Source organism: Rhinichthys klamathensis, unplaced genomic scaffold (genome assembly GCF_029890125.1).
Source record: "Rhinichthys klamathensis goyatoka isolate OS25496 unplaced genomic scaffold, OSU_Roscu_1.1 h1tg000110l_1, whole genome shotgun sequence".
Taxonomy (NCBI): Eukaryota; Metazoa; Chordata; class Actinopteri; order Cypriniformes; family Leuciscidae; genus Rhinichthys; species Rhinichthys klamathensis.
In genome coordinates this window covers 2,904,153-2,929,312 of record NW_026606648.1, presented here as the reverse complement: position 1 = coordinate 2,929,312, position 25,160 = coordinate 2,904,153, and the positions used below count along the sequence as shown (strand labels likewise).

Below are 25,160 nucleotides of genomic sequence, written 5' to 3'. Positions count from 1 at the left end.
TTTTTCTTTTGAAAGATGTGCGTGAAAGCTGTTGACTCTTCTTTCAGACACGGTAAAGAGTGCCTGAGAAAAACGCCCGATTTATTATCTGCGGAGAAGTTGTCAGGCTATGTCAGTTTCATTATTCTAACGTTATTTTTTTCCGTAGCTTGTTAAGAAATAAAAAGTCTCTCACCTCAGAAAAAGAAACGTTCCTGTCCTGTCAGGCGTTATACTGTGCTTGTGGCGCGCACTTTACAATTGCATTTGCAAATGCGGCGACGCAGGCTGTATCACTTCGAAAGCGCAAAAGAAATTCCGAGCATGTAACGTCATGGTTACGTTGTAAATTAGTAAGTCATGAAATACAAGTAAAGTACCTGGTGGCGGGTTGACTAGCTTTCGTGAGGCACACTCGCAAGGTCTCTCGCTCTCTCTCTCTCAGCCGTGCTCGCGCAGTATGTTATGTCTCGCATGCGCGCTCTAGATTCCGGCAGATCTGAACTAATTTGCGGGCATCAGGGAGACGCAGGAGACTCCCGGGAGACTTGGGATGTCTGCAATGGCCACAGACAATTTGAGGAAGTGGTGGGGGAAGTGACGTATGCCGTAAAGCAGTCGAATTTTGTAGTTCTTTTTGTGCACGGGTTCCTACCCGAAACCCGAAGTTACATAGTGCCAGTAAAAGCGATACAGACCACGTCAGGCTATGGCAGACGTGTCATTTAACTTATTTTAAGTCGATGTACCATCACAAGGGTCTTGGAAATATATTATGAAGGTTGAAAAACTACATAGTGTTACTTTAAAGGTCCATGTTAGTATTGTGTTCTCACCATGGTAACTGCTGTTTTCATAACCCCAAAATGCCACCTTATTTTCACTTTGTGTTATTTTGTATATTTTAAATGACTGGTGGCCCATACCAACTTACCAACCTTATTAATAGAAACTTTATATAATTATATAATATAATAACTATATAATAAATAACTATATAAAAAAGTGGGTCGTGGCTTGATGATCAAGGGAAAATGTGGGACCTGTGGCCAAACCAGTTGAGAACCACTGCCTTACACCAAGCAGCTTCTGGAGTCTCAGAACAACTCATTGGTTAAACATGACACATGACATGAATCGCAATATCGTGATTACTAATTCAGGCACCAGATCCATTAGACATTGAGACACTGATGACAAATTGAAAGTTTGCATAATTGCATTATTGTATCACTTTCATGAACATAAAGGTAAAAACAGAATTGTCTGTCTCCAAACTTGAAATCGCCCCTTAGTTATATGGCTTTGTCAGTGTTTTCTGGGAATATCTATGGAGCAAACGTTTAAGGACACTGGAGCAATTTTGACAATGAAAAGAATGGCTGATTCTTTGGGAAACGCACTCTTCAGAGGAGACTGAAACACATCCACAAACTCACCTGATTTATTCTCTCTTTTTATTCATCCTTTTCCTCGTTGTGTTTAATTCTTTCCTCATGTCCTCCATGCAGGACGTCTGTTGCACTGAAATAGAAAAAACAGAGCACAAAATGCATGAGACCCCATGCATGTGAAAAGTTATTTTGAAGGTAAAATATGTATGAGGGACGTGTCCTCCTACACCTTAAAATTTGTCCCCTGGATTTCTCATCAGGCAATGTGCATGTTATGTTTTTCAGCTAGCAATTGTGGATCATCTGAATGTAGACGTTACATTTCACTGGACATGGTTGTCTGAGACAGATTACTGACTATTAAAACCATTCATATTTTTACACAGCAATAGATCTGTGGAAACTAGAGGATATTATTCTATAATGTTTTTTATGTTAATTTCTCAATTAACACTATCATTCAAATTAAAAACAAAACAAACTTACATCCAGCGAGGATGCATTAAATTGATAAGTTGAAAATGACAGTAAAGACATGTTGGGCCCGATCTTGCACCCAGGGCAATTGACTTTATACACCGACGCATGTATCATTCCTATTTTGCACCCGACGCACAGCGGACTTTTCCCTCCACAGACGCACGTCGGTAAATTAGGGAATGAACTTGCGCTCCCGGGGCAGTTCAGCGAAAAGAGGAGGCGCGTTCTGGCGCAAACGTAATGTAGCGTGTGCACAACGCGCATACATTTTGCTTCTCTCATTTACACAGACGCAGCAGTTCCCATTTTTGCAAACCATACATAATTACAAGGAAAAATATTACCACACGAGGGAAATCATTGTGGTGTCCATGAAGATGTGAAAAAATAGGCATAAATCTAGCTTACACATTTACCCAAATTATTATACGCCTGTTTAACCAAAGCTAATTTGGGTGGGTTTCTCCCATCCCCATACAATGTCACTTCTCTCTCTTTTACGGCCCTGGCGAGAACGTTGGTCTCCTCGGCTGTGAACCGCTCCTGGCGTGCGCCTGGCAAATGCGTAATTATAATAGCAATCCACCATGGAACAAGTGCTTGCTTTTAAAGGGAATGTGAGATGACGCTCTGATTGGTTTATGTCCAAACCACACCTATGAGTAATGTAGCTACTTCAGACCAACCCATTTTAGATTTTCGTTGGGCGCAAGAGTAATTTATCCCGCTGGTATAATAGCAACAGCGCCCGAGATCCGCCCACAAAGTTACTTGCGTTTCGCGTTTGATACTTGCGTTTCAGATCGTTAAAATAGGGCCCTTATAATGTTACTTAAGGTTTGTTTAAAATAAATGCAGTTCTTTTGAACTTTCTATTCACCAAAGAATCCTTTGCCATCACATGATTAAATTACATTTAATAAAATATATTAAATTAGAAAACAGTTCTTTTAAAATTGTAATAATATTTCTCAATATTCACAAAGACTTTACAAAGATGGCGCACTCTTATTACTATGATTGGAGGAAAGTGGATGAATAAGTCCTGCCTTCTAAATAAAAGAGCTGATCGCCAATTGGTAAAGTCATTGTGTCTGATGAAATCGGACAAAGCATGCGCCAAAATTGCAACTGATTTGCCAAAGAATCCACAGTTAAATGTACCCAAATACAAATAAATAATGCTCAACTGAGACGTTCACATTGTTGAAAACAAATAACCACATTCCTAGCATTAGGATCCTTTGGAAGGTAATTTTTAGTCCAGTGATCCTGTATTGCTCTTCTCTTCACCTCATCTCACTAACACGCCAGTGGGCGGGGCCAACGTTGCAATAATGAAGTAGGCGTTGATTTTCTTCTGCAGAGGCGTTCTTTCACCTATCATAGACACATTCCATAATTGAGCTCTGGGCTTGATTAAAAGCTGTTTTTGGACTAACAAGGAAGTTTTCAGTTTTGAAACCAACAGGATATTCTGATTACCTTTTAATATGTCAAAAGCTCAAGGAAAATTTGATTTCTCAGTTCATGACCCCTTTTAAAGGGACTTTGAATATTACTTTTTTTACTGTATTTTTGATCAAACATACACATGTGAGCATAAAAGACTTCTTTCACAAACCCAAAAAGTGTGAACGGTAGTGTATAATGTAATACGGTCATTTTTACTATACAAGTATAATTTATAATAAAAACTACTTTTATACTGTAAGCCTAAAACATAATTTGCTCATGGCAATACAAGAAGGTACAAATAAGATAACAAGCCATAAGCGAGTTTTGGTGAATATCCTGTCCCCTTCAGACAATTGCTACACCCCTGCACACACACCATTACAATGATTTATATAAGAATTAAATGATTTATGAGGCTCTCTGCGGGTACTACCTTATTATAAATATGTGTGACTGTATCTGTTTGTTTACGCTTTTACTAGTATAACCAAAAGATGAGATGTTAAGACTGATGTTAAGATTTTTATATCTTGACATGCTCCACTTTCAAGCATTGAAGCAAAGCCGTTTTTCATTGGCCTAAAGCTGTTCACACAGCCGAGTCGACCATGAATAAATTCACGTAGCTTTAAACATTTGAGCAATTTCAGCGGTTTGGTGCTCTATTTATTCATGTAGTATTCATGTGTGTGTGTTTGTGAGCACAGCAGAAGGCTGTCTGTGGGCTAGGCTTGCACACTGAGAAAATCAAAGCAACAAACTGACAGTTCAGCTTCCAAATGCTCTGCCAGGGACAGAAGTGAGGGGTAAAAAACATGAAAGCGATAGGCAGACAGAAAAGGGGAGAATACACCATCCAGGAAAGAACTAGAGTGAAGCTTTCATTTTATGCCTATCTGAATCCCTTGAAAGACACTGTTCTTGAGTTCAAGCTCCAGACTGAGCATACGTGCAGCTCAAGTCCCCGGTACCACCTGCGGTGATATACGAATGGGAAATTATATAAGTTTCTTCCCGTCCTCTAAGCTGATTGGCTTAATCAATCGTTCACTGCAGTCCAGACCAAAGTATGTGAGCAGAGTGGAAGGCCCTGTCCCAAATGGCTCCCTAAACACTCGCAGTCTTCCTCCAAGTCTGCACTTTCGTGATGTAATGTCATTTTGACTGTCGGTAAAAAATCCGCTGCGGAGCTCGCTTCAATGCGAGGTTGGCAAAAGTGCACATCGACGGCTCATATCAAGCGGAAAGGGGATGTTCGTGAGCACCCTTATGAGACCTAAAATGACAAATGGGACACCCATTAATAAACGTTTATGTTTATTTCTCAATATACATTATATGCGGCGGCCATTGTAAGTCCACAAAACCGTAAATGCATACATATGGGACCGGGGCAAAGTGGAATGAGGAATGGACTTTTTTCTTTTTGTACGTCAGAGCGTCAGTGTTTTATCCTACCATCCACCCTATTTTGCAATGCGGAAGTCTTTTTCTGCAACTCATCTTTGATCACCAAAATGACATATTTAAAGTTTTTTTCCTTAATTCTTCATGCCTTAAAATAGCTTGAATGTAACTCTAATCCTTGAATCCTAAGAATCATTGCCTCATTTAGTATACGCGGTTCTATGAATATGCATATTAGCCCCGCCTCCACTCACTCACACCTGGGCTGCGTTCAGCGCCGACAAAACGTTCCAGAACGTTTTTTAAACAGAAACGGTGATGCGTTGAACGCACTGTTGTGATGACGCAAGAGTTGCAACTACGGCAGCTGAGAAGGCTTTTTGTGTTCTTTGTGAAGAATTTTCGGAGCCTGATGAAGTCGGTATAAATATGTTTAATACTACATATTTACTATGCAATGAAATTTAATACTTGCAATGAAGCTAAACATACAACTACATCATTATGTTGATATCCTATATTTTTACAATAATACTTACGACAAACATGTCTTCTAATATTCTCAGTTGTTGCGTATCGAACACATTTGTAAATTACTTCCATTGTGCGAGTTCTCTTTAATACCGTGTGCTTTATATACATGTTGCTGCTGATTGGACTGCAGTTCTGACACACCCACCAAACAAGAGAAAACGCATCTCAAACCCCGTTGCACACCGGTGCACGCCGTTTCCAGGAAACATGACGTTCAACCCGGAAACCGTAGCAAAACGTTGCGCACCGTTGTGATCTTGAACGTGACCCAGCAGAGATCCACTCGTTGACGATCACACGTTGACCTGATTGGTTACAAGGTAGTTTGTGACGTCAGAAACACCAGCGATTTCAAACCGCGTTTTTTGGTTCACTGCAATTCTCAGCAATGGTGTTGTCAGGGTTCTGTCACTTCTGTCTAGTCTATTTATTGGTTTTGTGACAGAGCCCTGACACTCCTGTTTTGTCTTGTGCTGTGTAGCATGCAGCTTGTGTTTTCACTAGTTGTGTGCTTTCATGTTTTGTGTGAACAACACGTGGCTTATGAGTGTTCTCATTTGCTGCGTGTTCATGTCTCGGTTTGGCTTGTGATTTGTTTTACTGGCCATGTGCTTGTGTTTTTTGTCATGTTTGGTGTGAGCACAAGGCTTGTTATGTTTCCTTGTGCCATGTGCTCTCCTGTTGATTGTCTAGCCCCTCCCATCTTGTTACCTGATTATTGATTAATTTGCCCCACCTGTCCTTGTTACCTGCTTTGTTTGCTCTCCCTATTTATTCTCCTTGTGTTTTCAGTCCTGTGCTGGTTCATCGTCGTATGTACACTGTGTGTTTCCTTGCTGTGTGCTTCAGTCAGGTCAAGTCTGTATTGGTTTCCCCCGTAGTTTTTGTTGTCTGTATTGTTTTATTTTATTATTATTAAAAACCATACAACTCTGCCCTTGAGTCATCGCTCCTTTCACCATTCAACCATTTGTATATGGTTTGACTTAAAGCATATGCAAAACACCACATAGACATATAAACAACATTAAAAGCTTGATTTAACTTTAACAAATACCAGTTTGCAATATCAAGCAGCATAACAGACTATTTTTGTATAACAGTCCCTCCAGTTTTTCGCGATTCTGCGATCGCTGAATACAACGCAAAATCAACAAAATGTCGCATTTTTTTGCGATCCTGCATAATTCCTAATTTAACCGCAAAATAATCACAAAAATAAAAAAAAATCCTCACAAAACATTAAATTATAATCACCCAAGTGAAATATCTCTAGTTAAAGTTTCAATGTATTTTTACGTGGGTACAGATTACAGAATAGATATTGCGCACGCGTGATGTCTGTGAGCGGTCTGTCAGAAACATGGCGAAAGAAAAAGCGTCTCTCCTGCCCTCTCAGCGCCCAGGTTTTCATTAGGCAGTACGGCAAACTTATTAACGCGTTTAACATGATTGATTTACATAACAAAAAGTATTATATGCTCGATGGTACTAAAAATAATTATTAAAAGCGCAGTATACCGTGAAAGAGAACTAATTTCAGCCAGTCGAGTGACAGTCTGTCTCTGACTGCAAGTGTGTGTGTGTGTGTGTGTGTGTGTGTGTGTGTGTGTGTGTGTGTGTGTGTGTGTGTGACTGACTGACTGACTGCGTGTCACCGCCTGTCGGCCTAGTTAGAATATTGAATTCTCTTTATAGCACTTGAACAAATACACATAGGTACAATTACTTCAAAATATTCATCTTGGCAAGTATTTACGTAAAACAATCAGTAATAACTGATTGGGACGTTTGTCATTACTGTAGTGGGTCTTAAAGTGACAATAACCTAATTTACCTGCTGTTGTTAATCAAGCAACAACAATAGGCTACAGCACAATTTAAAAAAAAAAGAATTTGATTAGACCAAATAAACAAGCTTTATGCATTTTGTTTGTGATTTGTGTCATGTATGACTATTGTGCATCTGACATAATACTATTATGGTAAATGTGATGTCCTAATTATAAAATATAAAAATCGCAAATTTTCTCACAAATTTTTGGAAATTACCACCACAAAATGAGTCATTTTGATTGCAAAAATCACATAAAAAAATCCTGAAATCCTGGAGGGACTGGTATAACTTAAAATAACTAGAAGCGAATGACACCATAAGCTTCGTACATTCATGTTACAAACGGCTGCGCCAGCTTTTACATTAAAAATAAGGTGGATAGGAAATGTGAAATGGAAAACCCTGAGTGGAACTGGAGTGGACCAGAACGCTTTGAGTAGTGTCAACTCCCTGTAGCTCATATACACTGTTCCAGACTGGCTGTCACTGTGCATTGATGCTTTGGCTTCTTTAGCATCTAACTATATTGGGAAAAACTAAAAAAAAAAAACTGCGGTTCTTTACATAGATGTGATTATCTGCACATTGTTTTCATTTGTTGTGACATTGCTTGCTTGCAAATTAAACACTGAAAAATGTAATGTTTAAATTAAATGTTTCATAATACAGCTTAACCTATAAAATATGTAACAACGAATGACAACAGCTTCAAATGGTGGATGTTTGGTTTTCCCAAGGTGAGATAGAGAGTGAGTTAAACAGATGGTGGGGTTTAAGGAGGAAGCGTTGGCAGCACTTGTAGAGGATTGTGGATAAAGTGGTTGTAGGGCTGCTTTTTGTTCTGATTATCGGTTCAAAACAGCAGTGTAAGCTTCCAGCCTGACACAGTGGTTCCTAACCTGGGTTCCCTAAGGGGGGCGATGGAACTTATATGCTTTGAGGTCAAATATACATGCAAAAAACCTTTTTGTTTTTGAATGCTCTAAACAAACGGTAACTTATCGGAACCATTGATTCATAGTCTATAAACTTGCTGATTACTTTGCTATGGCGCAGGAGTATATATGGAAAATAGGAGAGAGGTCGCACTATGCATATGTTATTTTATTTTATTTGCACAGACGCGTTTCGGCGCATGGCTTCTTCAGTGTGCCAGGAGTATATGGGCAATGTGGCGAATATGAAAACCATGAGCCAGAGTAAAATAACACGGTTACAAGGTGTGTGTAATTCAAGCTACTTTATTAAATTTCTCCCAACCAATCTGCATTAACAATAGCTGCTTTTCAGTTTGCTTATATGTGCTCCTTCCACTCTCTTGTGAACCCTCACACACAAACAGGGTCTCAGTTTTTGTTATATTTAAGGAGGGGAACTTTAAGGACTATCCATCCATCCATCCATCCACCCACCCATCCATCCATCCATCCATCCATCTCTTTGTCTTTCTCACTCTCTTTTTCCCTCTGCTGTTTGGAGCAATTTCAATTTCACGCTCAGCTGGGACACATCATCCACTCCAGCTTCACACCTCCCCGTCAGCATGTCGTCAGCATGCTCAACAACACATGCATAAAAAGTTGAACACCTATCATATGCATGTGACTATTATACACACTAGGTGGCTGATGGTCACAAATGTGGTTATAGATGAACGCATGACAGCCTAAACAGACCTTAAGTCTTACAAATATATTGAAGGTCAGGCTGCACCTGAAGCCTGGGAAAATATGTTGAGAATATATGCACATTCCACATAATAAATTAGAGAAATACAGAAATGCTTTGACTTTGATATACAAGAGTTGAAGTGAAGTAATTTTCAAAAGGAAAGATACTATCTACATACTATCTAGGACAGTCAGTGAGATTAGGATTAGTATGTTCCATTGTACGTTGGAAATAGTATGTCAAAAGTGCCCAGATGGCATTCAGTTTTCTGTGGGTTTTCAAAGTGTACATCTGTGCATGATTTTTGGGCTAATATCACCCACAAACCATTGTGCTTTGCAAGAGGACTGTGCAAATACTGTTCTCACAATAATGGAATATTTATGGGTTAGAATTGTTGCATTATTCCAAATAAATACATTAATATTCACAAATAAATGTAAAGAGATTCACAAAAATTTATCAAATTTACAAATAAATAAAATGAGATTTGCAAATAAAAAAATATTTACAAATGTTTTATTATTTTACAAACACAACTCTGCCTGGCATTTATTTGTGAACCGCTTTCTGTGCATTTGTAAATCGCTGCACACATTTGTGAATAGCTTCTAGTGCATTTGTAAATCCCCTCACGCATCTGTGGATTTTGAAACACTTCACAAATAAGTGGACTCCACCCACAGTTTACTCAAGCCAATCAGATAACGGCCACATCTAAAAAGGCCTTAAACTCCAAAAATCTTTTGAAAACAGTGTTTTAACCACAGAAAGAGTTCAGCTCAATTTGAACGTCTAGTATTCTTACATTCTGCTAAGAACCAATAATATGCATAGACAGAGTATCCTGTGTTCTTATTGGCCATGTCACATGTCAGTAAAATGATGCAATATTGCTTTGAACAGTCCAGTAAGTAGCACTCATGTTTGCATGTATGATCTGAGTTAATAAATCCTCATGATAAATGACTTCGGCGTGCACCTAGAGTTTCCTTGAATACCTCATCATATTAAAAGCAGAAGCATTACATGGTGTCAGAGTAAACGGATCGAACAAGGATGGATATCGCTGGAGTTCCAATGCCCACGATGAACTGGGAAGCAACTAACCTGCCTGATGCATGGCGCAAGTTTCAACAGCACGCGGAGCTGATGTTCAGCGGACCACTGAAGACAAAGGGTGAGGATGAGAAATGTAGTTATTTTCTCCTGTGGGTCGGAGAGAAGGGCCGTGATATTTTTAATACATGGTCACTGTCTGCAGATGACGCAAAGATTTTAAAGTCATATTACGACCGCTTCGCGGCATACGTCGAGCCCAAAGCGAATGTGATATTCGCACGTTATAAATTCCATGAAAAAGTGCAAGGAAACCAAGAGCCCTTTGAACAGTTTGTGACAGACCTGCGTTTGCTTGTCAAGGACTGTAATTATGCAAACAGTGACGAAATGATCCGCGATCGCATTGTGTTCGGGATACATTCACCGAAAGTGAGAGAGAAACTTTTGAATGTGGGCTCCGAGTTAACGCTCGAAAAAGCGATAGATGTCGCTAGATCTCATGAGTTGGCGCAAGCACAGCTAAAAACGATTTCAAACAGCATGAGTGCTTCACGTGAACATGAAGTGCACGCAATCTCCCGCCATACATCAAAAGGCGCAGTTCCAAAGCAACGCAACGCTAAATACACAAAGAAATACAGCGAAAATTGGCAACCAAGAAATGTTACCCCAGTGCACCACAAAAGATGCGGCTACTGTGGAAACAAACCTCACACAGATAGATCTCACTGCCCTGCAAAAGGAAAAGTGTGCAAAATATGTGGTAAATTAAACCATTTTGCAAAAGTCTATCGATCCAGCTGTGAGAAAACTGTCCATGTAATAAGCAAAGAAAACTCAGACCAAGTTGATGAGTATGATGCAGTGGCGGAGCCAGGGGGTGGCCAGGGGTGGCCATGGCCACCCTTGGCTTAAGCTTGGCCACCCCTTTGGCCACCCCTCTCACAACTGCTGTTTCTGTCTCGCTCTAATTTTTACAAGAATTTTGTTTTTAAAACACAGAACCGTCGCTTTAAGACCACAAAAAACGTGAGACTTTTCAGACGCGCACTCCAACTTCACCTCAGCGCCAGGCGCAAGTCAAACGAGTGCGGAGATGTACGGGTACCGAATGAGCTTGAGCAGTGATCGGAGCATAGTAAATATAGATTCGATGTTTCTCAACTGGTGGGTTGCGAGACCGTTTTGAGTGAGTCGCATATGTCCAGTCAAAGAAACAACAACGTAATTCTCTTTTTTTTCTGATTCTACTTTTATTATGAAAGATCTGTGTGAAAGCTTGTGACACTTCTGTCAGATGCGGAGAAAAGCGCGTTGTCCTGAATCAGTAACTGTGGTAAGATGAGATGTTGTAAGGTCAACATCAGTAAAACTAACTTTCCTGTCCTGACAGCCGTTGTACTGTACTTGCATATCACGCGCAATGTGGCGTGCTGTAGCAGTAATTCTGTCGTCAATTAGCTAACTCATGAAATAATCAAAAAGGCGATCAAATCTGTGTCAAAACTGCATGCATGCATGCATTTGTTATATATGCGTCACATATGTCTCGACTAAAATATTCTGCCATGTGAAATCACAATTTAAGGCACAAACTGACAGGCTATGTGATTTTTTTAAATGTTCAAATAAATGTGAGCACTGTGCATTTGTAAGCTACTAGAAGATAGGCGGTAATTTTGCGTTAATTTGTAAAGGCAAAACTAAAAATTATCATTTTTAAATACATAAAATAACTAATTTTACATTCTGGTATTTATGTGCTGTTTACTTCCGCCTTGTTCACATTCTTGGACATAGAGATTCAAAAGAGATGTTTTTCCCCCTTTTTAATTTAGGTATGATAGGACGGATTAGATTCTTTATTTTGACAACTAATATAGAAAGTTGAAGAGTTAATTGATTATATAAAATTCAATGAAGGTTAAATAATCTTCGAACTACAGTAGTTATCTGCATGTCTCATCCATGAAGGTGCAACAATGTTGGGGGTTTTGAGAACCAGAACCAAGCTAACTGAGCAAGTTGAACTTTAGCTATAGTGTGTGTACTCTTTATTAATATGCCTGGAGGTAGTAAGTAGCTAATAATAACAAAAAAAAAGATCAAATTCACTCAGTATTCCATGATTCCTTCACTACTATCTCAATTACAATTAAGTACAAATGAACTGTATTCAGTTGTGTAGGAAGGCACTAAAACAGTCCAATACATTATTTAAACTAATTTTTATGTTAAAATAATTAAGATTTATATGCCACCCCAGACTGTTTGCTGGCCCTTGCCTGGCCACCCCTATGAAAAAATCCTGGCTCCGCCACTGCTATGATGAGCTGTTTATTGACTCAGTGACACAGGGCAGACAGGGTTCAGACACAGAGCAAGCTTTTGTGTATATCAAAGTAGGTCCAAGACAACTTAAAGTTAAGTTCAAGCTAGACACTGGATCATCTGCCAACGTCATTTCCCTGTATGAGTATGACAAGCTCAACACTCAGTGCACTCTGCAGCCGACATCTCGCCCCTTGTTTGGCTATGGTGGTGAACGCCTGGCGGTAAAAGGCAAATGTGACCTGAAATGCAAGCACAAAGACATTGAGATGACTATGACTTTTTATGTAGTCGACACAAATGCACCCCCTGTCATAGGTCTAAAAGGATGCATTGACTTTGGACTCATCAAATTAGTACTATCAGTTACAGAAACACAGATGGAAGTGCCAATATTGAAGGAGTTTGCAGATGTTTTCAAGGGAATTGGACTATTTCCTGGTGAGTGTACCATACACTTAGATCCGCATGCAACCCCAGTAGTCCACCCACCCAGACGTGTTCCTCTCGCACTACGCAGCCGTCTTAAAGAGGAGCTTGAGAGCATGGAAAGACAGAATGTCATCGTTAAAGTCACAGAGCCTACCGAATGGGTTAACTCTATGGTTGTGGCTGAAAAACCACGCACAGGTCAGCTAAGGGTTTGTCTGGACCCAAGGGACCTTAACAAGGCCATTAAGCGACCTCACTACCCATTACCTACCCTCGAAGACATAACGTCCAGGCTAGCTGGTGCCTGATATTTCAGTGTTCTAGATGCTAGATCAGGCTATTGGGCTATTAAGCTCACTGAGGAATCTTCAAGGATGACCACTTTCAACACACCTTTTGGGCGTTACCGTTTCCGACGTCTTCCCTTCGGACTGATTTCAGCCCAAGATGAGTTCCAGCGAAAAATTGATGAAACATATGAAGGTTTGAATGGGGTCATGGCCATTGTTGATGATATCCTCATCTATGGTAAGACCAAAGCTGAACATGATGAACATCTCCATGGTATGCTGCAGCGCTCCAGAGAGAGAGGAGTCAGGCTCAATCCAGACAAGAGTATCATCTGTGCGACAGAGGTGAGCTATTTTGGGCATCTCCTCACTGCTGAGGGAGTAAAGCCCGACCCTGCCAAAGTTGCTGCTGTGAGAGACATGGAGCCACCTAAAGACAAAGGAGAACTCGAGACAGTGCTAGGTATGATCAATTACCTCTCCAAATTTGCACCTGGCCTTTCTGAAATCAACGCACCGCTGCGACAGCTCCTAAAGGAGTCAAGTGAATTTGTTTGGGATGCCCAGCATGACAAAGCCTTCGAGAAGATAAAAGAGCTCCTCACATGTGCACCAGGCCCAGTTTTGGCCTATTTTGATCCTCTAAAAGAGATCAGGTTACAAGTCGGTGCTTCAAAGTATGGGCTCGGGGCAGTTCTGCTGCAGGATGGAAGACCTGTCGCGTACGCATCAAAGTCACTCTCTGAATGCGAAATCAATTACGCTCAAATTGAGAAAGAGCTTCTTGCCATACTATTCGGCTGTAAGCGCTTCCATCAATACATTTATGGCCGTCAAATCATTGTTGAGAGTGACCACAAACCCCTTGAGTCAATAATGCGGAAACCCCTGGCATCAGTTCCCCCAAGGCTACAGAGGATGATCCTTCAGCTCCAAAAGTACAACTTCACCATTGTGCATCGACCTGGCAAGGATATCCCTGTCGCAGACACATTGTCCAGAAAGTCGCTGTCTGACCAGGATACAAGCCTAAGTGAGGGTATGGATATTCAAGTGCACACAGTGTACAGCAGTCTTCCTGTCAGTGACTCAAAATTGGAGGAAATCAGAACTCAAACTGATAAGGACCCACAGTTCCAGACACTGAAAGGAGTGATACAAAGAGGATGGCCTGATGAAAAGAGAAAGTGTCCTGTGAGTGTGTCAGAATTCTGGAACCACCGGGATGAGCTTTCGTACCTGCATGGAATAATCTTCAAAGGTGAAAAAATTGTCGTTCCCACAAGTCTTCGTTCAGACATGCTGTCACGTGTACATGCCAGTCACTTAGGCATCGAGAAAACCAAGCAGAGAGCCCGTGACATCATGTTCTGGCCTGGGATGGGGAAAGAAATAGAGAACATATTTAGGAAATGCTCAATCTGCCTCACATTTCGCCCCTCCAACACCAAAGAACCTATGATCAGTCACAAAATTCCAGATAGGCCATGGCAAGTAGTGGCTACGGATTTGTTCACCTGGAGCAATGAGGATTATCTTGTGACAGTAGACTACTACAGCAGATATTTTGAGCTGGACAAGCTCAGCAGCACAACCTCAACTGCTGTGATAGACAAACTAAAAGCTGCTTTTGCACGACATGGCATTCCAGAGGCTGTCATCTCAGACAACGGCCCCCAGTACAGCTCGGGTGAGTTTGCAATGTTTGCAAGAACATGGGAATTTAAGCATACCACCACAAGTCCATACTATCCGCAAAGTAATGGACTAGCAGAGAAATCTGTGCAAACTGCAAAGATGTTACTGGAGAAGGCCAAGGCTAACAAAAGTGATCCATACCTCAGTCTCCTGGAGTATCGCAACAGCCCTGTTGATGGTTTCAAGTCTCCAGCTCAGCTGTTGATGAGTCGCCGTCTGCGGTCAACCCTACCAAACACCAATCAGCAGCTCTTGCCAAAAATTGTCAGCAGGAAGGATGTCAGAGCAAAAAGGTTGCATCAACAACAGAATCAAAAAAGCTATTATGACAGATCGGCTAGACCCTTATCTCAGCTCAAGGAAGGACAGGCAGTTAGAGTACGGGGGCAAGGATACTGGAAACCAGCCGTTATTGTCAGAACAGCCGACACTGAGAGATCATACCACGTGCGTACTCCTGATGGACGGGAATATCGACGAAACAGACGCCACCTCCTGGACACGAAGGAACCCCAGGACAGTTCGGACATATCCTCAGGGCATGATGGTGCGGAGCTGTGTGAAACACCCATTAACAGTGCACCACACAATGGTATTATACACACACCTGACCATACTGGTGATCTGCCCATTCCTTACAGAACCAGATATGGACGCCAGATAAAGCCCAGAGTCATTCTGGATCTGTAATTGTAAAAGGGTGTAGGCGGATCGCTGCCCTTAAGAGAAAAAAAAAAATTTGTTCAAAATGTTCAAACAGTTGTGTTTTCTATATGTGACAATACATTAATATGTGAACACATAGAGTATGCTAATTCTTCAGTAGAATAATCTATTGGTGCTTTAGATCGTGCATGTGATTTTTTGAAAGCTGAATGTTCTTTTTAGTTAATGTGATATGCAATACTTTTCCTTATATCGTTTTATTTCTAAATGGTGATATTTTGTGGCCCCCTACTTGACATTAAAGTTTAATGTTAGTGCGGCCCGTCGTTGCGTGTGCCGCGTTTAAAAAATAAAATAAAATTATCCCTTATGGGCTACCATAGATAGTCTCGTGACAGCTTACGGTGGGTTTGTTGTCAATAGTTGTCATAGACAACCGCGAAGTACAAACATACTGCGCCTGGAAAAAATGAGCGCGTCGCTTCAATTATGAGCGCGCTTGCCGCGCGCCTACATTTGAAATAACGAACTTGAGCGTGCAAAATATGTGAGCGCGATATGTGAACGCCCCCTTGGCGAGCTACCACCAATCAGGCCACGAGCTACTGGTAGCTCGCGAGCGACGTGTTGGAGACCCCTGCTCTAAAACAATGTGAGAATAATCATTTTGAGCTTGTAATATGTGTCCAACAGGTTGATAAGAAGGTTTGCTTTGATTTGTGCAGTCAGTAATTTGAGACACTATACATGTGTAGAAGAAATTTAATAAGACGGGCAGACATGACTGCAAATATTTGTATTTCAAAAGCAATAATTGTTTTTCTAAGTATAATAAAAGGAAATGTGCCTTCCAAAAAAAACATTCAATATCATTAATGTGTTGTATAAAGAAAATAAAAAGGACATAAGCAAATATAAATATCACAAATATGTGTTATCGACAAAAGAAAGTTTGTAAAATGAACTTCAACTGTCAGAAGGACAGCTCATGAAGAACCAATCATGTACAGAAAGGAATGTTCAAATTCAGAGGAACAGTTCAGAAGAAACGTTAATAATAAATATTGAGAAGATTGGATCAGTTGTGCTCCTTTTTTGGAATACTTGAATACTATTTTTTGTGGAATACTTGATGCGGCCCCGCCTGACCCCGACTCTACCTCCAGCGGCCCCCAGTTAAGTTGAGTTTGAGACCCCTGGCATAGACAGAGTATCCTGCGTTCTTATTGGCCATGTCACATGTCAGTAAAATGATGCAATATAGCTTTGAACAGTCCAGTATGCATCTTGCGATTAAAGAAGTAGCACTCATGTTTGCATGTATGATCTGAGTTAATAAATCCTCATGATAAATGACTTCGGCGTGCACCTAGAGTTTCCTTGAATACCTCATCATAATAAAAGCAGAAGCATTACAGAACGAAGCGCCCAAAGATTATTACTGCTCCTTTCAAGGGTGCAAGAATCAGTTCCTGCCCCGAGTGTAAAACCAAACGTGATTGGTTGTAGCGAGAACGTGCTACGATTGGACAGCTCGATGTGGCCGTTATCTGATTGGCTTGAGTAAACGGTGGGTGGAGTCCACTTATTTGTGGATCTGTCTGCATGTCAACATTAGAAGTGTTTCAAAATCCACAGATGCGTGAGGGGATTTACAAATGCACAAGAAGCAATTCACAAATGTGGGAAGCGTTTTACAAATGCACAGAAAACGGTTCACAAATAAATGCCAGGCAGAGTTTTATTTGTAAAATAATAAAACATTTGTAAATATTTTTTTATTTGCAAATGTCATTTTATTTATTTGTGAATTGTATAATTTTTTGTGAAACTCTTAACATTTATTTGTGGATTTTAATCTTTTTATTTGTGAATTTTATAATTTTTTTGTGAATTTTATAATTTTTTTGTGAAACTCTTTACATTTATTTGTGAATCTTAATCTATTTATTTGGAATAATGCAACAATTCTAACCCCATAAATATTAGCTGACTTCATACACAAGTTGTCACACTTCAACTTTAGTGAATATATATTGTTGGAAAATACGTTTTTGAATAGATACAATCTCTAAAGTCAACCTCTTTAACCACACATCTGTTTTTTTCCATGTACACCCTCATCCTGACCCCTGAGGTAGAACGGGAAAACTAATACACTTTCAAATAATGTGCATTTAATGAGGATTGCGAATGAACTTTAGATTACCCTCAGACTAAAGAGAAGATTGAGTTTCAGTCGGCATGTTTGGAGATAGTCGTGTCTTTAGAGGTGTTCGCTGCATTAGTGACCCTTATGACTCTGCTTAAAAACTCACTTCTATGACATGACACTGCCACACTCATTCATATTCACAAGCTCCTCATGAATTATGCATCATTATGCAAAAGAAAGGATTAAAAAAGAGTGCAGAAATTGGCTGTGCCCTATGCAAAACATACAGAAAGAGAGATGGGAAAGAAAGAGAGAGTGCCGGGAGGATAGCATGACAGGAAACAACAAACACATTATCTGAAATCTACAGTGCTGTGGTGTTATCTTCACGATCAAGTTGAATGCTTGAGTTGTCCGCTTTAACATGCATCAGCATACTCAACCTCTGCAGTTCAACAGAAACAAGACACTGAGCTACAGTGAGTGTATACTAATGTAATAACTTGGTGCAGTCAGAAAATGAGCAAAAACTATGGATTTTTGTTTTGTTGTATGAAGATTTCCATTACACGAGAGTAGATGTTAAAACTTCATGCTGATTTGTACTCGGCTTTCGCCAAGATAACCAACACTAAGACGTAGCTTTACAGTAAACTATGCTTCACCCATTTACGCTTCTTTCCATACAGTGGTGTGACTCCCCTTCTGTCCGGCGTTAACGACTGCAGTGTACTTGGCGCGTCAGCACACACGATGGCTGCAATTACAGTGCGGTCTCCCTAGTGGACCAGCACGACAACCGTCTGGATTGAGCCGAGTAGGGGACATCTCTAGGGTGTTCAAGTGGGCACCTTCCGTCCTCAGTGTTTCGTCGACTAGCCCACGACACCTCAAGAGGGCTCGACAGTGACTCTGGCGTCCCAGAGTCACCCCCCTCCGTCCCCCACTCAACTCAGCCCAGCTTACTGACCTCTACATCCCTCCTGCTGCTGAGACCTAACCACAATCTCACAATCTCTCCGCAACCCGACCATACGCCCCAACCCGTTTGACTAAGGCTGTCGAGCCCCACTGGTGCGTTAATATACGGTTCCGTATGGCATACCACCTACCGCAAAACACAATATCTGCCCAACCACCCATCATTCACGCAATATGCACAGGAACGTAATGACTGTAAATACTATACAACCTATACAAATAAACCAACAGACTCTTCAAGTTTTCAAGAATTCTACGAAACCGTAGCATGGCGGCCTGTACACAGCCAGCTAGAATCTTTCCGTCTCAACCACACCCAGTTGCTGCTCCTTTCTGCTGCTTCAGATAAGTTCTTTACTGTGCGACGCAACTCTTGGCCGCTGAATCCGATGTCTCTGAGAAACCGGGTTGTAGAGTGTGCCACAAAACCTCAACAACCCACTTCCACTGGATAAACCTGGACTCTCCATCCTCGCTGTTCTGCTTCAGTGGCCAGATGAGCATACCACAGTTTCTTCCTCTCATATGCCTCATCTACCGCATCCTCCCATGGCACTATTAACTCTATCAGTTGAACAATGCGTGCTGATCCAGACCACAAAACAATATCTGGTCGTAGGTTAGTTGTGGCAATCTCAGGTGGAAAAATAAACCGTTGATCAAGATCAGCCAGCATCTTCCAGTCCCCAGCAGCTTCCAGTTGTCCTGGGCGAGAATTGGTGTTAGCACCTTTTCTTGGTGGTTGCTCGCCTGGGCGGAGGAATATTGTCTTCTGCGTGTAATGTTTTGCTAGAACAGGCGGCAACTTATTGGTCATACTACATTTGCCTTCCAATGCTAAAGCCAAACATCACCGACCTTGGCTAAGAGCCACCTTACATTCCGTCAAAATGTGCCTTAATGTGGCAGGTGATGAACACAAAGGAAAGAGGGATCCTCTCCTACCCAGAGGTTTAGGTTCTGCGGTGATGGGAGAACATCATATGTTGACCTAATAAGGAAACTGATCCTACTCTCTTCCATTGTCCAAAGGTCTTGCCAGCCCATTTTGCGTTGTTCCACACTCTCCCATCTCATCCACTCTCCCTGCTTGGCCTGGGAAATGGCCTTTATACATCTCATCCTCTCCTCCTGCTTTCGCACCTCGTTGACTACCAGCTTCCTCCTTTGAGCTGGGCCTGCCTTGTTCCATTTAGGAGGAGCTAAACTGAGCCCAAAACCCCCTCTTCCATGCTGTACCTGTCCCACGATTTCCCCAATTTGAAGGTCAGACTTTGCCTCTACTACAGATTTCTTTGCTGACCACTTTCTACCAGTTTTTAACACAGGGGCTGCCTCCCTTACACATTTGTCGCGTGACTCTACTAAAGTAATTTCCAGTCTAACCTTGGCACACTTAAACTCCTCGGTTAAAGCAGAGACTGGCAGCTGCAATACTCCTTTACTATAAAGTCCCACTCTGCTGAGGCAGCGTGGAACTCCCAACCATTTCCTGATGTATGAACTTATTAACGCTTCCAGCTTATCCACTGTTGTCAAAGAAACCTTGTACACAGTCAGTGGCCACAGCAACCTTGGCAGTAGACCAAACTGAAAGCACCAGAGTTTTAGTTTGCCTGGTAGAGCACAGCTGTTTATGCTCTTCAACCCTTCCACTGCTTGTCGTCTAACTTCTCCCACTCGAACTGTGTCCTTTAGATCCCCATCGTACCATCTCCCGTATGGCGTTATTATCCTGTCCAATGTCGAGAGCGCATTATTGTAGCGCGAAAGTACATTAATATTATGCGCGAGCGTGAATCTCTCTGCTCGCGCGCGGAATATGATGTGCCGAGCGTGAATCCCTCTGCTCGCGCGCGGAATATGATATGCACAGCGCGAATCTCTCTGCTCGCGCGCGGGAACTGGGCGCGCGCTCTCAGATACACTTCTCTTGTAAGAATTCTCTCTCTGGGCTGAGTGGGCTCGCTGCCTCGCTCAGAGAATATGCCTGCACTTAAAACGTGTTCAGTGCAATCGCGAATTGCTCCTCTTCCCCAGCTAACAATTTTAGGTTATAAGAACGTTTTCATAACGTTCCCATTAAGTTATAAAAACGTTATTTCTGAATGTTCTAGGGAATTTCAAAAAGTCCAGTTTTTTAGACGTTGTATTAACGTTATTTCTTGGTTATAAAAAAAGTTCAATTCTCCCGTTATGTAAACGTTGTATTAATGTTATTTCCTGGTTATAATAACGTTAGAACGTTCAATTCTCCCTTTATATAAACGTTGTATTAACGTTCTTGTTTGGTTATAAGAACGTTATTCAAACGTTCAATTCTCCCATTATATAAACCTTCTCTTAATGTTTTTCTAAGATAATGAAAAACGTTTCATTCAATAAAAAAAACATTAAGAAATGTTTTAATAATTATTAAAACCTTTCTTAATGTTTTTTATATAACAAGGTAGCCTATATAATAGGCCTAGCCTATATGAAGAACCTAAAATTAAATAAAAAAAAGACCCATGAATCATGTCTATAATATGTGTAATGTAGCCTACTCCACTGAAGTCGAGTTGAATTGAACCCAAGTAGGCCTATAGTTTATTCCAGTAAACCGATTTGGGTTGAAGTGACCATATGAAATTAACATGAACATAAACTTGGACTAAACATAGAATCACCAACAATGGTACAGGGAACAAAGCTAGACAAGAGACAATGGGAACACAAGGACAAGGATTATGACCAAAAACAACCAATGACATCCACAAGTTAAAGTTAATTTAATTTATATAGCTCATTTTTACAACAATTTCCAAGTTTATGTTTATGTTAATTTCATATGGTCACTTCAACCCAAATCGGTTTATTGGAATAAACTATAGGCCTACTTGGGTTCAATTCAACTCGACTTCAGTGGACTACATTACACATATTATAGACATGATTCATGGGTCTTTTTTATTTATTTTTGTCTTAATTTTAAAATCTGAAAGTTCTTGTTTTAGGTTCTTCATATAGGCCTATTATATAGGCTACCTTGTTATGAATGAAACGTTTTTCATTATCTTAGAAAAACATTAAGAGAACGTTTATATAATGGGAGAATTGAACATTTGAATAACTTCTTATAACCAAGCAAGAACGTTAATACAACGTTTATATAAAGGGAGAATTGAACGTTCTAACGTTATTATAACCAGGAAAAAACATTAATACAACGTTTACATAACGGGAGAATTGAACGGTCTTATAACCAAGAAATAACGTTAATACAACGTCTAAAAAACTGGACTTTTTGAAATTCCCTAGAACATTCAGAAATAACGTTTTTATAACTTAATGGGAACGTTATGAAAACGTTCTTATAACCTAAAATTGTTAGCTGGGGAAGAGGAGCAATTCGCGATTGCACTGAACACGTTTTAAGTGCAGGCATATTCTCTGAGCGAGGCAGCGAGCTCACTCAGCCCAGAGAGAGAATTCTTACAAGAGAAGTGTATCTGAGAGCGCGCGCCCAGTTCCCACGCGCGAGCAGAGAGATTCGCGCTGTGCATATCATATTCCGCGCGCGAGCAGAGGGATTCACGCTCGGCACATCATATTCCGCGCGCGAGCAGAGAGATTCACGCTCGCGCATAATATGTACTTTCGCGCTACAATAATGCGCTCTCGACATTGGACAGGATAATAACGCCATACTCCCAAGACTCTTCACTGGCTTCTCAGAAACTGCTGGTATTGCCTCACCATTAATGAAGAATGTTTTATCTACTACCTTTCCTTTAACTATCGAGATGCTCCTTGATTTAGAGGGCTTAAATTGCATTCGTGCCCATTCAATAATTCAAGAAATTGTATGGGTACAGTTTTGTGATGCGTTTACAAACTTTTTTTCCCTTGTGCCATCTTGAAAAAGAAAAATACACCATAAACACATGAATTACTACATTCTAAAAACTATTATAATCTAAACAAAGAATTAAATAAACAAACAATTTTAATATTTATTGTGAAAATTAATTATTATTCAATTCCTTCAAACATTTCCACCAAAGCAAAACAAATTGCCACAAAAGTGTTTTCAAAAGTGTATTTGGTTAACAAAGAGACAACAGTGTCTTTGAGAAGCAAAGGAGCAAAGTCAAGCTGTATTAATTAATGCAAAAACTCTATTTTGGATACATATTGTACAAAGTTCAGAAGGCTGATAGGTCCTCAACTCAATCTGCTTGCAATCACATCATTCTCTATAGGGCACAGCTGATTGGTTCCTGCTGTACCAGTAGCCAATGAATTTGCTGCTTAACCGTCAAACACTGGTCAACATTTTCTGTTAGCAATTGCAGTGCTTTCAGAAACCCCCCACCTTCCCCAGCTACACCTGTATAGATCTGCTATGGGTAATTCATGCTACATTGTACAGTAGCAGGCTGTCTTACCTGCTCACAGCACCTACAGCAGCAGCATATCTATTATGCCAAGACCAAACATATCAACATTGGGTATCATTTTATAATAAGTAAACCATAATAAAGTATTTACAAATCCTTTGCAAACTGTCACATTTGGTTTAGTTCATGTTCTTGTTTTCAGGTGTAGTCATGGCCATGTTTCCTGGTTTTGTCATGTGATTCCCTTCCCGTTGTGTTACATTCTTATTTGTTCATTGGTTGATTATTTTCAGATGTGTCTTATTAGTCATTAGTCCTTAGTGTATATTTAAGCCTCATGTTTCCATTGAATGTTTATAAACTGTAGTTAATACATTAATAGACTATAAACAGTGAGTTCTTCATTCATTGAATTTGTCACTATAATTAATAAATTATTATTGTTTAATTAGCTCATATATAAAGAGTTAGATAATGCTATTAACCGTAAATAGTTCTCACATTTTAGATTAGGTCACGGAATGTTGGAAAATGTCATTAACTAAGTGCTTTAAACCAACGTTTATTGGACATTAATTACATTAGAATGTTTACATATAGGCTACATTAAATCTACCTTCGAGGCTTAACCACTTAAAAAATGATGACATAATGCTGTCAATATGAAATGCATACAAATACTCATTAGGGTATTAGGGATTAGGGGTAGGTTTAGGGATCAGGGGTAGGTACAGTATAAAAATCATTATTTCTATGAAAAATCCCCATAAAACCTGTGTGTGCGTGCGTGCTTACTGTTTTTGTAAACATTTTAAGGAACTCTTAATACTATTGTAATTTCCAATATAGGGTGAATTAAATCAATTAATTAATGACATTTTCCGACTTTGAATGACGTGATCTAAAGTGAGAACTATTTATGGTAAATAAGTTGTTAAGAAAGCATTATCTAATAAGCATAAGCTAATTAAATAATAACACTTTGTTAATTACAGTGTTGATGAATAAAGAACTCACAGTTTGTACATAGTCTATTAATGTATTAACTGTGTAAATGTATTAACATTTGATTTATAAGTGTTTTGTTACTAAATAAAGTGTTACCCAATATTGTCATATCCATGCCAAACACAAAGAGAGTTGTCATGACAGAAATACTATTCTAGCCATGGAATTAGCCTCTGAAATATTTATTTATAATTCCTTTCTTTTTCTACTGACATTTCAACTACAAAATTATTTGTAATCAAAATGACACTGTGGTGAAAATGGTTATGGTATTGTAGGAAAATATATATATATGAGAGAATTCTCCTATGATAGATGTATGTCTACTGTTGGATATTATTAGCAGACAAATTAAGTGAGAATGTGAAAAGTGTTTTAAGAGTATTTATAGACCAAAAGGGCCAATAGAAACACTGTAAACATTCTCTTAAAACTAAAATGTGATGTGTGCCCTTTTGCTTCCTGCCTCTTTCTCACCTCATCTTTCTCTTCGACTGCAACAAACTGACCCATTTCTAGAACAGTCAGCATTCATGAGGATTATGGGTGATAACCGCACTCACACACACACACACAAATGAACAGGCATACACTCATACACAGTCAAGTTTGATGATTGTCTATGCTGTGCCCTTCGAAAGAGGATTATAGTGGCCGTGAAAAGCCAGTGAATTATTGACAAAAAAGCGACTGGATTTAGATTTTAGGCCAGCCGGGGCTAAACAGGAAAGAAAGCGAGAGAGAAAAAGGTCATCCAAAACCGTCAAGCAGGCAGTTACAAGCACATTTACAGTATTCTGTTTTTCTTAGGTTTTCGCAAGCTCTCCAAGTGATGAGCTCAATTACAGCACTCATGGAATCCTTCCTGATGGATCAGCAGCTGTCAGTGATTCAGGTGAACACCTACATTCATGGCAGCTTAGGGAGAGTACAATCCAATATCCGTCAGGTCTCTGGGGACAAAAGCTGTTCAGACGCCATTGCTTTCTTTCTTATAATTGTAGTCTTCAGGGTACTAGTGCTACTGGGCAGCTGTGCGCTCATGTGGAAGACACAGCGGCTATCCCACAATGCACTTTCAGCCTTTATTCTGACATCTGAGGTCGAAGAATTACAGGATTTCAGCTATTTTAAGTGTGTCTGTGTGTATCAAAAAGGTTCAAGAGAACCCGGTACATTGGAAAAGGCTCAGCTCACTGTTGAGTAAGCAAAAAGTGGCCTCTGAAGAAATTTGCAAGTGAAATTTTCTCAGAACTCCAGTGTGGATTTGTTTGGCAGGCACCAAGCTGGGCAACTTAAAAGCACAAGGCAACAATTATGTGTCATCAAATGTTACCAGACTTATGATTTTCCCTTGGTGACAGAGCAAAAAAAGAAAAAAAGAAGCAGCAAACT

At 40.2% G+C, this 25,160-nt stretch overlaps 1 protein-coding gene across 6 annotated transcripts in view; it reads right to left on the bottom strand.

The window, feature by feature from the left end:
- The window catches only part of dlgap1b (discs, large (Drosophila) homolog-associated protein 1b), a 161,980-nt gene that overhangs the window by 91,885 nt on the left and 44,935 nt on the right, over nucleotides 1-25,160 (bottom strand). For all 6 annotated transcript variants that reach the window (XM_056254158.1, XM_056254153.1, XM_056254157.1 and 3 more), the window contains exon 2: nucleotides 1,419-1,503. The gene's annotated coding sequence lies outside the window, so the exon portion shown is untranslated. The remainder of the gene's footprint in view (nucleotides 1-1,418; nucleotides 1,504-25,160) is intronic.